Consider the following 16,874-nt stretch of genomic DNA (forward strand, 5'->3'; position numbering starts at 1 on the left):
TAATGTGAGTACAGATATAATCCCACAGAGTCCTACAGAGTCCCACAAATGTCCCTGAGGCACTTTGTCCGCCCAATCTAGTTGGATATGTTCCTTAGAGCTTCACAAATCAATACCTGAACCTCAGTCAGAACTCCAATGTCATGTTTATATCTATATAAATACATATATAATAGGATTCTAGTGGACGGGGTCCTCATTGCTGACGGCGATGTTCTAATGGCTGCGTTTTTGGGAAGGTTTCCATGGTTACAACTTAGAACGCTGCGGCTTTGACCCATCATGTGATGACGAACGTGTGCGTGGTCGAGGGAGGAAAGGGAAATTGTAAAGGTCAAATGAGGTGAAACAAACCAATTTTAAATAATCTAAACAAGCCCTTCGGTGTGAATGACTCCTCACAGAGAGCCAGACAATCTCACAAAGGAGTTTCTGACTGATCAAAACTCTTTCACAGCTTGAGACCTTGTTCTTTTATTCTGAAAGGTTAAAAATTGTCCTTGGGAAGACGTGTCAGAGCTTTGGGACCGTTGCATCATTTGTTCTCATTGAAGAAGAGGTGAGGAAACGTCAGCCGGTGTTTGTGTCATCAAAGAGAGATTATGCTCCTCTGAGGACCTCACCCTGACTGTGGAGCATTCATTTAGAAAAATGACCAGAATCTTTTATTTTTCCAAAACAATGTGATTGCCATGCTTTCCGATGAGTTGAAGGTTGACTTGCCACAGTATTTAATGTTGTTTTTTATAAACATGGTTTTGATTACTAGACGAGAAACTAATTTACTTTAGAATTGAATTTTTTTGACATGTTTGGTAAATTTCAGGCAGGAAAAAGTAATTTCCCTTCTCACTGCCTGTTGTTCTTCCCTCAAAACAATCAACAGAAACAGCTTTGGACAGATGCAAATCACATCATTAACTCCCTAACCCGAATCCATTCTGCAGCACGAGAGACGAGAAAAGAGGGAAAGACAGGACGCGCGAAGAAGAGCCAAAAAACGGGAAATGGTCGGATAAAACATCTGCTGGATTCGCCCATCTGTGCCAAGCCGAGCGAGAGAGGCCCGCTGTGAGAGGGAGGGGGCGAGAGAGGGAGATTGAGAGGTGGTGGGCGAAGAGAAAAGAAGGAGGAGGAGATGGAGGCATGCTGCCCACGTCAACAAGTGCCAGGAATTGTTTTGGGGGGGCGTGGGGGGGGCATCATAATGAAGGCGGGGGCCGGGTGAAAATCCACAGCTAACGTTAAATCCCTGGGGAAACAATTAAAGGGCCATTGTTTCACACAGCCGGCTCGGATTCCAAACTTTTATTTTTCCTCTCTCTCGCTCCGTCTTTCTGTTTTCACACCTCTTTTCAGAGGATTTTCTCCTCCTGCAGAAACACCCGCTGTTTCTCCCCTCGTCGTCTTTCGTGGGGATTTAGCGATTGATACGCCCGAGGCTCAGCTCTGTTAATCAGATGTTTGTCTCCCCCGCTGCCGCTCCTCCAACCGCCGCCTTTTAAGTGCTTCGCTGAAGAAGAAGAAGAAGAAGAAGAAGAAGAAGGCTTCTGGGTCAGAAGAGGACTTGATGTCTGCCCGATTATCGCTCAATTGGAAGAGATTATCCTCATGCTAAAAAGAGATTATTGCATGTAGAGACTACAGGCCGAGGGTCTAAAGGACTTCAGCAACAAACATACAAAGACAGCAGCTTTCATGACGTTTAGGTTCAAATCCATATTCAAGATAACCGCGCAGCAAACCGTCTGTTTCTAATCAGTCAGACTCTCAGGGATCAATCTCAGGATGATGTGAGCTATCTGTAGCCCGGAGGCCCTGAAGGCTTCACGTTATCTTCATTTCATAGAAAACCAACTGGTCTCAGAATATCCATCTTTTCAAGAAGATATTTTCCCCTGTAAGAAATGGCTTCCGATGCTTTAAAATAGTTTTCCTTTTGTCAAAAAGACCTACTAAAAAAACAATAACTAGAAACAGCAGTGGACCCTCCACGTCCTACAGCGCGTCGTCCTACAGCGCGTCGTCCTACAGCGCCTCGTCCCTGTACAATTTATCCTTAGATTGGCCGTAATCAATTTGATCAATATATATATATATACACTACTGTATATGATCTTTTGAAAACAAGTATGCCTTCTTTCAATATTATGAACAATTTTTTTTTTAGGTTTATTCGGTTGAGTAACCGACGATTTAATGGAATGAAAGTAGACATTATTTAAATGGAAATATTAATAAGTTACTCTGAAGGCAGATCATCTTCCAGCATGGAGAAATGATGGTGTATTGATTACGTGTTTGTCAGTGTTTCGCACAGCTGGCTTGAAACACTTTAATGAGAAAGCTGTATGCTGTATGTGTGTGTGTGTGTGTGTGTGTGTTGTACATGGACATACATGTACAGAGTCTACACTTCTTGCTCCACACATCCATCAAAGCAGCTCGTCCATGACGGTGCATCTGGAGCAAAGCACTAGGCGACTAATCCTGAACTTTGCTAAATCGCATTAGCATTAGCGTCTAATGAGCTGCTGGTCTGTCTCTCTCCAGTCTGGAGGGACGGAAAAAAAAAATAGGACTTTCACTCACAACACATCTGTTAATACACAGGAACAGAAAAGAGTTTTATCCTTTTTAATCAACAAATAGACTTTTATGGAGCATTCATTATTTGGTGAGGATATTCAATCAAAACAAAAATATTAGCTCAGATAACTAAAACGAGCGGCAAAATAAATTGATTAGCTGCATTGACTGAATGAAGCTTACATTACTCATCAGAACCAGATGTTACCAAATGATGTCAAATGTAGCTGACCCCCAAATTCAAGCAGTGGACTTCCTTTAGTGTTCATGGGAAAAAATTCTAAACTAGAAGATGCATTTCCTGCTGAAATTGCAGTGGAATGCAACTTGGAAAGGAATTTCAGAAAAATGTTAAAAATACAGAAATGAAAAAAACTGAAATGAGTTCTAAACATTGATGAAAATACAGAAATAAGATAAGCTGAAATTAATTTAAAAAGATTGCTGAAAAAACTAAAATGAGAAAAGCTTTAATGAATTTGAAAGAATTCCAAAAAAATACAAAAATGGGAGACGCTGAAATGAATTAATTGATTTGTTAAAAATACATGTTTGGGAAATACAAAAAAAGTGCTGAAAATACAGAAATGGCAGAAACTGAATGAAATTATTTGAGGGGGGTGGTTTAATTAAGATAGTTGATGGGTTGATAGAAGGGAATTTTTTGGGGGGGGGGGGCTGGCGGAACAAAGCAGAGTTAGGAAGGGGGGAGGCAGAGTGTAAAAAGAGGGGGCAGGAAGGAGGTAGGACTTCTGTGACGGGGGATTTAGAAAACATGGCTGGGGGGAAGAAGCATGGTTAGAAAGGGGGGGGGGGTAGGGGGCAGAGAGACAGCGATTTACACAAAATCCACACCTCAAAAAAACTGTTCACCTTACTTTAGAGACCCAGGACTCTACAGAATGTGTTCATGTGGTTGACATGTCTGTCTGGTAATAAATACGGCAGATTACCAACTGTGTGAGGTTTGTATTGGAGCCTATAGAGCTTGAGACAGACTTTGTCTCACTCTCGGGCTCCTCAGGCCAAAAGTAAATAACTGTCGGATTCCATACCCATATGAGTCCGACCAGCACAAGCACGCCAATATTCTTATCGAATGAAGCCTGAAAAGTAAATATTGTGGCTGTGAGGGTAGAAGTGCCATATTTCTTTAACCAGATTCTGATAGTGCTCACACTCTACATGTTCAGCCCTTACTCTAAGAAACGCAATACAAAGTAAAACTCAGAAGGGGACTGAAAAACTAATGAAACATAATCTGTAGTTATCAAAAAAGTACAATAGATATCAACAAGCTGTTTTTATATGAAATAGTTTAGACTTTTGTCAACATTTTAAAGTTGACATGGTGTTTCTAGCTAAAAGACTGGCAAAGCTGAAACATGTGGAGGTTGAAAAGGTTTGAGAGAATTTGAAATTGAACTCAACTGTTAAAAAGTTTATGATTTTAATTTATATTAAGATTAAGACAATTATAAGAGCTAGAAAGCTGAAAAGTCAACTTGAATGAAAATTCATGAATTAGAGGAATATTTTAATAATTGAACAATCAATTGAACAGTCAATAAGCGTGTAGCCCCGCCCAAAAGCAGCTGCTGCTTTACGCTAAATGGACCATCATCCACTAAATGAACATCATGCTGTATTGAAGAAGACTTGAAACTAGAGACTGAGACCATAATATCATGTTAACCCTGTTTACTGAAGGAATAAATCAAGAGAAGTAGTCATTTTCTCATCAACGTCTATGGGAGCAGAGGAGTCGCCCCCTGCTGGTCACTACACAGAAGTAGAGTAATTTCCTCATAGACGTCTATGGGAGCAGAGGAGTCGCCCCCTGCTGGTCACTACACAGAAGTAGAGTCATTTCCTCATAGACGTCTATGGGAGCAGAGGAGTCGCCCCCTGCTGGTCACTACACGGAAGTAGAGTCATTTCCTCATAGATGTCTATGGGAGCAGAGGAGTCGCCCCCTGCTGGTCACTACACAGAAGTAGAGTCATTTCCTCATAGACGTCTATGGGAGCAGAGGAGTCGCCCCCTGCTGGTCACTACACAGAATATAGCTTTATCTCATTAAGTTGTGTCTTCATTCAACAGACCGGATGTTGCTCACTTAGAGGAACGTTGAGGGTTCACTCAGGCAGCTCTGATATTTTGTTTCCTCCTGGTTGATACAAAGGTAAAGATGGAAATGTTTAACCAGACCAGTTGATACTGAACCAAAACAAAACCTGTGTGAGGTGAGCTCTGTTTTTCAGAGCAGATCCTTGCTTTGGCTTCCCTGCCTCCCTCCCCAGTAATTAGGCCGAGACAACGTAATAAATCAATACACGAGTGCTCGTCTGGAAGCTGAGCCACTTGACGAGCTCGGGGCACTAATGCGTCGAGCAGAGAAAGAGACATTGCACTGTAATCAATCCTGCTACACAAATCAACTTACCCCCGCCCCCCTCCTCCTTTTATAAATCCACTTCCTCTACTTAACGCTGGTCAATGGTTACCTTGGAGGTGCAAACGGCCAGCTGATCTTTGCCACTTTACAGCATGCACGCTGTGCACCACATATCGACTTTTCAATTTCCAGTAATGCCGCAAAAACCATATCACAGCGGCGGGGGCACACACCAGGCCTGCGAGGGCTTCTGGGACGCCACCTGGGATCATACCTGGTGGTTCGTCACAGCCAGAGGTGGCTCACTGGCCTTAATCCATCACATGGACACGCATCATCTTGAGATTATTACCGGCACGCTGATTCATGTCAGAGAGGAAGGAAAGATTCGGTCTGCCGACTGGTCAAAGAGTAAGGAAAGAGAGGGAAGGGATGAAGAGGAGAGGAGAGGAAAGAGGCGAGGAGAAGGGAGGAGATGAAAGGAAAGAAAAGAGGAGAGGAGAGGATAGAGTAGAGGAGAAGGGAGGAGAGGAAAGGAAAGAGGAGAGGAGAGGAGGAGGGAAAGACGTGGTCGGAGACAGAAGGCTGGGGGGGATTACCGGGGGAGGGGTGAGACGAGGTAGTTCAGGACAGGGAGGCAGGGTCGGCAACAGTCCAAAAGAAAGCGCCGGAAGGTCTGCAGAGAACGATCTGGCAGCGAGTGACTGAGTGACTGGGGTTTAAGTACTGAAGGGAGTCAGTAGGGTCGACAGGTGAGTGCGACTCACAGGTGTACACAATGAACTGATTAGGTGGAGTGAGAGGTGGAAATGACAGGGTGACAGCGCTGTGACGCGGAAAGGAAAGCATAGAAAAGGAAAGGAGAGGAGAGGAGAGGGAAGGAGTTGAGAGGAGAGAAAAGGAAGAAAGGGTGCAGGAGAGGAGAGGAGAGTGTAGGATAAAAGAGGAGAGGAGAAAAAGAGCGAGACCAGGAGAGGAAATAAGAGGAGTGGAAAGGACAGGAGAAATGAGCAGAGTGGTTTACGTGACTGGAGTCGTCTCCGGTGTTTCCTTTCCTAACAACAATTTCATCATCATCAAAAAAAAATAATCTTCAAAACCTATTGAGTGTCGCAGACATATGAAAATATGATTTGGATTTTATTTCTTCAGCCACGAGTTTCATCAGCCTTCCACATCTCTGATGTAACTGTAATATTTTTCAATTGAAATAACTGTCTCATCTTCCCGCCTCTCACCTCGTTCCACTTCCTCTTCACAAATGCTTGATGAATAGCCTCCATTGTCGACATAGAATGTCAACAATAAAATATAATCATTTATTACCTTGATTTATACATCAGGTCTCAATTGATTTTAATTAATTCAGCAGGCGGTGAACAAGCATTATTAAGGACACACGTTATGCAGACAGAGATTTATGCCATAGATGAGGTGGCAGTCCTCGTTATATGAATTTATAATCTATCACCTCTTTAAAATGCAATTAAGTATTATTAGACTAATGGCAGAATACAATTCAGAGCAGGAAGGGAAGAAATGGCAATCGTACTGAAAGTGAAATCAAATGGATGTTGAATATGGTTTATGAAAAAGTTTCCCATCACACATGAGTACGACTTGGTAATTAAATGTTTGCGTAATGAGTCGACATTCCTGCATGTTTTGATTGTGCTTAGTGTGTGTTGGGGGTGGGGAGGGGGGGGTCACATCCGCTCCATTTGTCTTCTCATTAGCTTTAAATCTCTGTCAGTACTGACTGACTTCCTTTCATAATCACACAGTGAGTCACATCTGCTTCTGCAGGAAAATAACAACCGATGCAGCGCTAGAGACTCAACTTTAAAACTCTGCTCATTTTATTTATTTATTTCTGAACTTTAACTTCTGGAACCCTGCTGAATCGATGCTGCAGATTTTAACAAGACTAAAAAGTGTGCCCCCACACTGAGGAAGCTCATTACACCAGAAAACATAAGTTAACAGCTTTTCATATTAATATTTGCTCAGATTAGAAGCAACATGGTTCCTGTTTGTAATCTGTGTCGAGCCGACGGTGTAAACTGCCCGTTAGGAAAAATGCTTTTAGGTTTTAGTTGATTTTAGAAAGTCAACATTCTACTGGTTCTCCTTTTCTATGGACTCACATCTGGAGCTGTTCTGAGCCACACAGTAAGGATGGGCTGAAAAAAGCTCAGAGCTGCAGAAACTACAGGCTTCATAAGCAAACCCACACGGTGCAGAAACTACAGGTTCCATAAGCAAACCCACACGGTGCAGAAACTACAGGTTCCATAAGCAAACCCACATGGTGCAGACACTACAGGCTTCATAAGCAAACCCACATGGTGCAGACACTACAGGCTCCATAAGCAAACCCACACGGTGCAGAAACTACAGGCTTCATAAGCAAACCCACATGGTGCAGACACTACAGGCTTCATAAGCAAACCCACATGGTGCAGACACTACAGGCTTCATAAGCAAACCCACATGGTGCAGACACTACAGGCTCCATAAGCAAACCCACATGGTGCAGAAACTACAGGCTCCATAAGCAAACCCACACGGTGCAGAAACTACAGGCTTCATAAGCAAACCCACATGGTGCAGACACTACAGGCTTCATAAGCAAACCCACATGGTGCAGACACTACAGGCTCCATAAGCAAACCCACATGGTGCAGAAACTACAGGCTCCATAAGCAAACCCACACGGTGCAGAAACTACAGGCTCCATAAGCAAACCCACATGGTGCAGACACTACAGGCTCCATAAGCAAACCCACACGGTGCAGAAACTACAGGCTTCATAAGCAAACCCACATGGTGCAGACACTACAGGCTTCATAAGCAAACCCACATGGTGCAGACACTACAGGCTTCATAAGCAAACCCACATGGTGCAGACACTACAGGCTCCATAAGCAAACCCACATGGTGCAGAAACTACAGGTTCCATAAGCAAACCCACACGGTGCAGAAACTACAGGTTCCATAAGCAAACCCACATGGTGCAGACACTACAGGCTTCATAAGCAAACCCACATGGTGCAGACACTACAGGCTCCATAAGCAAACCCACACGGTGCAGAAACTACAGGCTTCATAAGCAAACCCACATGGTGCAGACACTACAGGCTTCATAAGCAAACCCACATGGTGCAGACACTACAGGCTTCATAAGCAAACCCACATGGTGCAGACACTACAGGCTTCATAAGCAAACCCACATGGTGCAGAAACTACAGGCCCCATAAGCAAACCCACATGGTGCAGACACTACAGGCTTCATAAGCAAACCCACATGGTGCAGACACTACAGGCTTCATAAGCAAACCCACATGGTGCAGACACTACAGGCTCCATAAGCAAACCCACATGGTGCAGACACTACAGGCTTCATAAGCAAACCCACATGGTGCAGACACTACAGGCTTCATAAGCAAACCCACATGGTGCAGAAACTACAGGCTCCATAAGCAAACCCACATGGTGCAGACACTACAGGCTTCATAAGCAAACCCACATGGTGCAGACACTACAGGCTTCATAAGCAAACCCACACGGTGCAGAAACTACAGGTTCCATAAGCAAACCCACATGGTGCAGACACTACAGGCTTCATAAGCAAACCCACATGGTGCAGAAACTACAGGTTCCATAAGTAAACCCACATGGTGCAGAAACTACAGGTTCCATAAGCAAACCCACACGGTGCAGACACTACAGGCTTCATAAGCAAACCCACATGGTGCAGAAACTACAGGTTCCATAAGCAAACCCACACGGTGCAGAAACTACAGGCTTCATAAGCAAACCCACACGATGCTGAAACTACAGGTTCCATAAGCAAACCCACACGGTGCAGAAACTACAGGCTCCATAAGCAAACCCACATGGTGCAGACACTACAGGTTCCATAAGCAAACCCACACGGTGCAGAAACTACAGGTTCCATAAGCAAACCCACACGGTGCAGAAACTACAGGTTCCATAAGCAAACCCACACGGTGCAGAAACTACAGGCTCCATAAGCAAACCCACACGGTGCAGAAACTACAGGTTCCATAAGCAAACCCACACGGTGCAGAAACTACAGGCTCCATAAGCAAACCCACATGGTGCAGAAACTACAGGTTCCATAAGCAAACCCACATGGTGCAGACACTACAGGTTCCATAAGCAAACCCACATGGTGCAGAAACTACAGGTTCCATAAGCAAACCCACACGGTGCAGACACTACAGGCTTCATAAGCAAACCCACATGGTGCAGAAACTACAGGTTCCATAAGCAAACCCACATGGTGCAGAAACTACAAGTTCCACAGCTTGCACTCCTCTGTATGAAGAGAATTTTACTTCTCAAAATGTGCAGCTGAGACGAGAGTGAGAGTAAAAAGCCTCATTTTGTCCATTCCACAGCTCACTAGTCCCTGCAGCTGTAGAATAGATGCTCTTACAGACCTGGGATCTGCACACACAGCCTGACAGACACACTGAGCGCACAACGATCCGGTCTATTGAGCCTCTCGCCAAAGGAGGGGGGTTCAATGAACCGCAGTGACCGTGACAACGCTGCAGGGGACTGTGTGTGTGTGTGTGTGTGCTCCCCTACTGTAAAACTTGACTCTGTAACCTACATGATGTACTGACACTGTGTGTGTGTGTGTGTGTGTGTGTGTGTGTGTGTGTGTGTGTGTGTGTGTGTGTGCCTTTTTAGCTGCTCTTTGATATGAGCTCGCTGACATGTAGGAGCCTTTTGAAAGCCATCTCCTGCTCTGGCTTCTTGAGGAGCGCTTCCAGTGTTGCATAAGGACTTGTCCCTTCCTCCTCTTCTCTTATTTGAACATATCTGCTGTTCTTAAGATTCTAGACAGCACTGTGACAGAAGACTGAAGCACAAAGGAGAGCTTTTAAAGTCTGACAGCAAACTATGTTTCCAGGAAACACAAAAACAACAATCTGGACTCACACATGAAGTTTGATTAGATTCAGCAAACGTGTGGCACTACAAACGCCAGGAGACAAGTTGATGACTAAATAAGGATGTTTTTGGCAGGAGATCTGGTGGACTGCGAAGGTTCGAACTTGGCTGATTTCGATGCCCTATCAGGTACTTAGGATATTATTTTCTCTGATGTTTGCAGAGGACATTTGACTAAAGGGGAAGCCTCTGTATTTTGCAGGATCACATTTGTTCCTGGAAGCCGCCCAGTGGAACCACAATGTAATTAGGTGGTTGGGGGAGAACAGCCTTGCTCAAGGGCACCTTAGTGGTACGAGATGCTGCTTTACAGTTTCCTTCACGTGTGACTGAAGCTGGAGGCCGTTACTGCCACCCGTTTTTATTCCATTACGGCAGCCCAGGGCCGAGTGTAAAGATTTGGTAATGAGAGTTGAACAGAACGTGCTAGAAAGAGTCCACGTGTCGCTGTGATGTCACGGTGCACCGCCACGTCCTCAAAGTACACATCTACATCACAGCCGCTTCCAAACTGCCTTTTTATGGTTATTATGGTGAGTATTTTACACACAGTGAACGATCACAGAAGTCTATTTTCTGTTTGAATTTAGTTAATTAGTCTGGCTAACACACAGTTTCGCAGCAGGTCTCCCCAGAATCCCCAAGAATGATGTGCGATCCATTTCTAAAAGGGTGTTTGTTCCCTGTCACTATTTAAAGAGACATGATGGCGCTGGAGGAAAGTGTGCAGGTGTGAGCTCTGCAGGTAATGAGGTCGGGTCATGTTGTGATCAGTTGTCTCTCCCTTCATTTTTAACTCTGCTGATGTTTTGTGAGACTGCAGGCCACGGCGATGTCTCCTTCTGTCCCCGATGTCTCTCCAGGTGACACTGGGAGCCAGTGGGAGGAGCCAGTAACCTGCCAGTAACTTACACTACATTCAGGACATCTCCATCCACATGTTCCCCTGGTGAGACGGCAGAGCTGTAAACACCGAACAAATGGACAAAAGTCTGCAATGACCAGCAGGGGGCGACTCCTCTGCTCCGACTCTACTTCTGTGTAGTGACCAGCAGGGGGCGACTCCTCTGGTCTCATAGACGTCCATGAGGAAATGACTCCACTTCTCTCTTGCTTTATTCCCTCAGTAAACATTGTAAACATGAGTTCATGGTCTCAGTCTCTAGTTTCAAGTCTTCTTCAATACAGCATGATCTTCCTTTAGTGAATGATGGTCCATTTAGAGTCAAACAGACCATAAACAGGGGATGCTTTAGGGCAGGGCTACACGCTGATTGACAGGTCTCTAGAATGTTGTCCGGGCGTTGAGTTGTTACACTTTAAATTTTTATGATTCCCATTAAAAAGATTTGTGTTTGAGTTTTCATATTGCTGTTTTATCAAGTGATGATTTACATATTAAATCACTTTAATATGAATTTGATATTCTATTAGTATCGTTTAACCTTTCCAATACTGATACTTCATTCAGTTAAAACCTAAATAAATGTGTCCATGAATGAATCCTCCCTCTCCTCTTCATCCAAAACCATCTTCCCAGTGTGCAGATTAATCCAGAGAGGACCCGTTTAAACTGTAACCGTGTATTTATGTAACAAGACTAATCAGTTCTTAAACCTGTGAATACCTTTTTTCCTTTGTTCTTTCCTTAAAATGGAAAAACAGCGAGGGCTTCCACTTGATGAACACGGAATGTGACTCTGACACATTCCTGTTTCAGTTTCACATGGTAAAATGTTAACAAAGTCAAAATATTTCATGTCAAATTAGGCCCACTTAATTAAAATTCCTTCTTGTGAAATTTTACCAGTCAAAACGAAACCTCGCCACTCATTTGAAGAAGACTGAATCTGCATCTATTGTCTTCAGCTTCTTTGTTGGTGTTGATGGCTCAACAACACTAGCCATAATGGTCAGATCACCAAAGGTATCACGGTGCATCCTCAGGGGAACATGAACCAATCACAGCTGCCGGGAGCCGCTGGCGGTTATCCTCTGGGGATCATGGATGCAGAGATGTTTTATCGTACTACGGGAACCAGACGACAGAAAGAAAAACAAACAATTGTTATTAATATCTCCACTTTTCATTTTATTGAGCCCGGTTCCTCTTTCTGTTTCGACCAAGCGATCCGGTCCTTAACCACCGAAGAAGAGCGGAGCTGAGGGCGGGAGGAGAACAAAGTGAAATGGGCCGGGGGGCGGGGGGGGTTAAAATGACAATACTTTATCCCTAAGTTGTTTTGAGAGCTTCCTGCCAGCCGGGTCATGAATCAGCCTGACCGGCGGTCCTTCTGGCGTTTCTGGGGACGGTTTCCCGGGGCTACGGAGGCTGTGACCCCCCCCATCTTCATCATTTAACATTTAATCGAAGCTGCCACCTGTCCCGACTCTCGCCGGCGCCTTCGCTCCAATCCATTCATCTCACGCAGCTGAAGAAGAGCGGAGGGAGAGAAAAAGAAGCGCTCCCTCCTCTGTGACGGTGCGTGGTGATCAGGTGTAACAGGAACATCAGTCTACCTGTCAAAACAGCGAGCAGGAAGTCCCATCCATCAGGAGGAGAGCATCATGGGCCCTCCCCCCTCCCACTGAAACAGACAGATGAAGTCCTCCTTAAGTTCACACAGGAAGACTGTGGAGCTCATACCTCTCCCATTTGCCTCATTACGTCCCTGTGCTCATTGTTCTCAGCTGTCAATCATGATATGAGCCACTCGGATCAGCTTGTCCGTGCTATCCAATCAGCACAGTCACAGGGTGGGTGTCGTCTTGCTGCTGTCTCTATGGATCGTGTCTCTCTACCTTCAGTATGTTCATGCTGCTTCATCAGCTCCATCAAGGGAACACTTTTGTTTTTCTCCCGTAAGGAACCAAAAGCGTTGTATTCTTCAGACTTGTAAAGAAACGTAGCAGCTCAGGCAGCATCTGGTGGCAGTCTCTCTCTCTCTGACCTTTCACCACCGATAACAAACAGGAAGCGGCGGTTATGGATTGGAGTCGTGGCCGGTGAGCGCTTGGCCAGACGGATCGATGCATCATACTAATAAGTAAAATCTGCTAGCGCCAATTATGGCGTGTCATGTTTACCGCCCGAGTGAGTAATCGTCCAATTTAGTGAAAGCTCACCAAGGTAAGCTGAGCTGCTAGGAGCTCGCGCTCTCACACGCGAGTAATTAAGATCCCAAAACACACATTTTAATATTGCTGCGAGCCTATTAGGCCTGCGGGGCTTGTTCTCTGTGTGCAATGAATGCAGTTTCACCGACTCGTTCCCCACGATGTGTTTCATGTTTCCCACCTTGTGTTAACACTTGGTTTCCTATCAAGGCTAAATCAATACTTTTTAATATGTAATACCTCAAAAATACTAAAGAGGCTTGAGCTGTCATATTTACCCTTTCCGTCATCCAGAACTCTCTAAGTTTAAATAAAACTTGATATTTTTGCTCTCCTATTTGAGAGCAGCAGGATATTTCAGCTCCTTCGTTTGAACAAGGTTCTTTAATTTCAGGAATAAAACCGGAATCAGTGCGGAGCAACTTTCAGGGTTGGAAAGAAACGGTGTTGGTATCGATAAATCTAATAGATACCTCCCATATATCTCTATTCATAGATATAGATATATCCTCTCTGTTGGCTGATGGGCTGAACTGCTTCGCGCACTTCTGGGCAAATGTATGAGGTGAAAAAAAACCTTGGCGATGCATCAGAAATACGTCAATAGGGACGTGTGCTCGTACTCAGGAGAGAATGCGGTCAATTTTCAAAATAAAATGGCAAATGGCAAAATAATTCATATACTATAAATTCTCTGCTGTGGTGCAGTCGGTACCAGATGGCCCAGAGGGGTTCTGTGTCCGTTAGGAACAGTGGTTTAGGTGGTTTAGGAGACGTATGTTTCAGCCAGTGTTTATGTTTGCTACGATGAAAGTTAGAGTAAGGTCTCTTGTTGGTGCTGGAGGGAAGGTCGGGGTTATTAATATGCATATCCATGACGCCTCACAGCCCAATAACTCATAGAGCTCCGGTGATCTGGCTTCAGGTGCTTTTTGTGTGTGTGTGTGTGTGTGATTGCCGACCTGCAGCCTCGCTGACACTTACAGCTCGTTGTTGCTGAAAGCCGAACTGATCCGATGTGTTTCACACGCTGCTGATATCCTGCCTCAGGTCTGTGTATGTGTGTGTGCATGCGCGTGTGTGTGTGTGTGTGTGTGTGTGTGTGTGTGCTTGTGCGTGCATGTGTGTGTGTGTGTGCGTGTGTTTGTGTGTCGTATGAACTGTAGGTGTGTACACTGTAGGCAAATAGTTTCCCTGGAGGAAATCTGCTGAAATAAACGATTTTACTGCAGATGCTGGAGGCCACAACTCCCCCTCCTCCTTCTCCTCATCCTCCCCCTCCTCCTTCTCCTTCTCCTCCCCCTCCTCCCCATCCTCTGTATGTCGGCTGGTCGACTCGTGTCAGTCGCTGCCGGCTGACGTCCCCCCTCGTGTCCGTGGCTCGTTCATAGAAGTTGTGACACATTGAGTCACTCCAATGAATAATAGTGTTTTTTTCATATATATATATATATATTTCGGATAAGTTATAAAACTACTATTCCTGCTCCAGACATGTTGTTGCTTCCTGTCCTTATTCAGTGTCCCTGTGACATTTATTTGGTGTGATTAACATCATTCAGCCTAGAGCAGAAGGACTCTGGGAAGGAGATGTTTTATTGAGGTGATTGTTACCCAACAGTCCGAAAATCTGCTGCTTTCTATTTCTTGTGAGACAGGGAACCTTTTGAGGAAAAAAATGTACAAACCATTTAATGATGTCAGCTAGAACTGATATAGACATTGTTTCATCATCGTCTCACATTTTATAGACAAATTGATTAGTCGAGAGAAGACTTGTCAGATTAGTCGATGCTCGTGGTTTGAATAAAAGGACGATTACAGACAGTTTTATAGCTCCAGGTTTAACATGATGAAAACTCCCTTGATGTCAGAAATAAGGACCTGACGGGCAGCTTTGGTCCCTATTTGTTGAGGATGAGATTCTGGACTCTTCTCTTCCTCTTTTGATTGACAGGCAGAGACATGGAGAGCAGGGAGGAAGCCGGCTCTTCTCCAGATTTCATAAATTGGCAATTAGCTTTAATGAGCACTTTAACTTTAATGAGAAGCTCGCAGAGCTCCTCTCCTCCATTCGGTTCTTTTCATGCGTGATCCGAACTCCACCCGAACTCCACCATACCCACCCCCTCCCCCCCGCCCCCGCCCCCCAGCCCGGGCTGTCCATAGGAAGCTACTCGAGGTGCAATGTGTTGCATGAAGACAAGTCAACGTGTGGGGATCAAACCACCAACCCTGTGATTGATGGATGACAACCCCCGCCCCTGTCAGATGCAGGCCTGTCAGACTGAAGGGTAGAAGACTGTTGGCTAACAGCCCCCAACAGACCACCGAAACAAAGCAAATTTGTTCCACACAAATGTTCCGCCTCCTTATTTAATTTCTTTTCTTGTTTCCTCTCAAAGTCGATCCATCTTATTCTAATGAAGCTCTGGTTCTCTGCGCTCAGGAGCATCTGAGCCTCAATGAGATTACCAGTGGACGTGGGGACGGATGGAGGGACTGGGGGGGGGGGGCGGAGAGCGGGAAGAAGGGGCTGATTGTTCTGATGGTGGATGTTTGATGCAGATTGTGTTGCTTCTAATCCCTCCGAGATGTTAGTTGGAGCAGAAACGCTGGCCTTGTTACCGTCATGGAGGACAGACGTGCTAATGTTTGCATAATGATCTTTGGACAAATTAAAACCTCTTCTACGCGCGCTGGAAGAATAAACATTATTTATTATTTTGAACTCTCCCAGTTTAAGCGAGACAGAATGACGAATGTATCCAGGATGTTAAATGGATGGCATCGAAACTGTGGTTAAAAAGATGAAGCTCTTATCAGAGATCCTAAAAGGGGACAATGAAACATTACATGTCATTTAGCTCAGTGATTCTTAACCACTCAGAGGGCCGCAACATTTCAACTTCGCTTTCATTTACAGATAATGAATAAATTATTTTATTTGGTCATACAAATCCAACCTAGAATGATATCAGCTAGTTATTCCAAGACAGTTTGTGTTCCTCAGAAAATGACCTGGTGGAGGACACTGTGGAGGACATGTCACCTTTCCACTGGCGTACCCTGAATGTTCTGAAGGCTGCTGAAGGTTTGAGCAGATCGTTCTTCCAGACCTCGTTCCCAGCGGGACGTTCCCCACTTCTCACTGCGTTGATTACCACGCCGTGATTAAGGGTTATCGCTCCGATGTAAGAGAGAGGGACGGATCACTAGGGGGTTCAGAACAATTATTAACAGGAATAATGGGAAACCACCTCCGGTCCGGGGTGCAAGCTGTTGTGATCCAGAGGATGGGAAACCAGGATTTGTGATTATGTTTTCTTCTGATCAACAGGAAGCCTGATTATCATATTTATTCATTCCTCCGAGCCATTGAGCCCAACTGTTTCTTAAGAACCAGTCAATGATGGACTAAGATGGGAACATTTGCTTTGCACGTTGCTAATTCTTATTGATTTATTTATTCCGTTAAAGGGTTTCTTTGTGTTTGTGTGTGGGGGTTATTTTACTCACAGAAGATATTATCTTTCACATTGTGAAGCTCAACTGGTGATTTGTCATTTTAATGACCCTGTCCACTTTAGTAAAAATATGACACCTTATTTTCTCTTGGAATCTTCTTAGAACTACAGCCTTATCTTCCAAGAATAAAGAGCCGAGATTCTTTAAAGTTGTTTCAGAGAGGTTTCTGTTATGGTCTCCTCTCTCACTGCAGGAGAAGGATGAGATGTTTCATTACACATTCTCCCTTCTGAGGGAATATGGATCCCTCTCA

Source organism: Pungitius pungitius, chromosome 2 (genome assembly GCF_949316345.1).
Source record: "Pungitius pungitius chromosome 2, fPunPun2.1, whole genome shotgun sequence".
NCBI classification, from domain to species: Eukaryota; Metazoa; Chordata; class Actinopteri; order Perciformes; family Gasterosteidae; genus Pungitius; species Pungitius pungitius.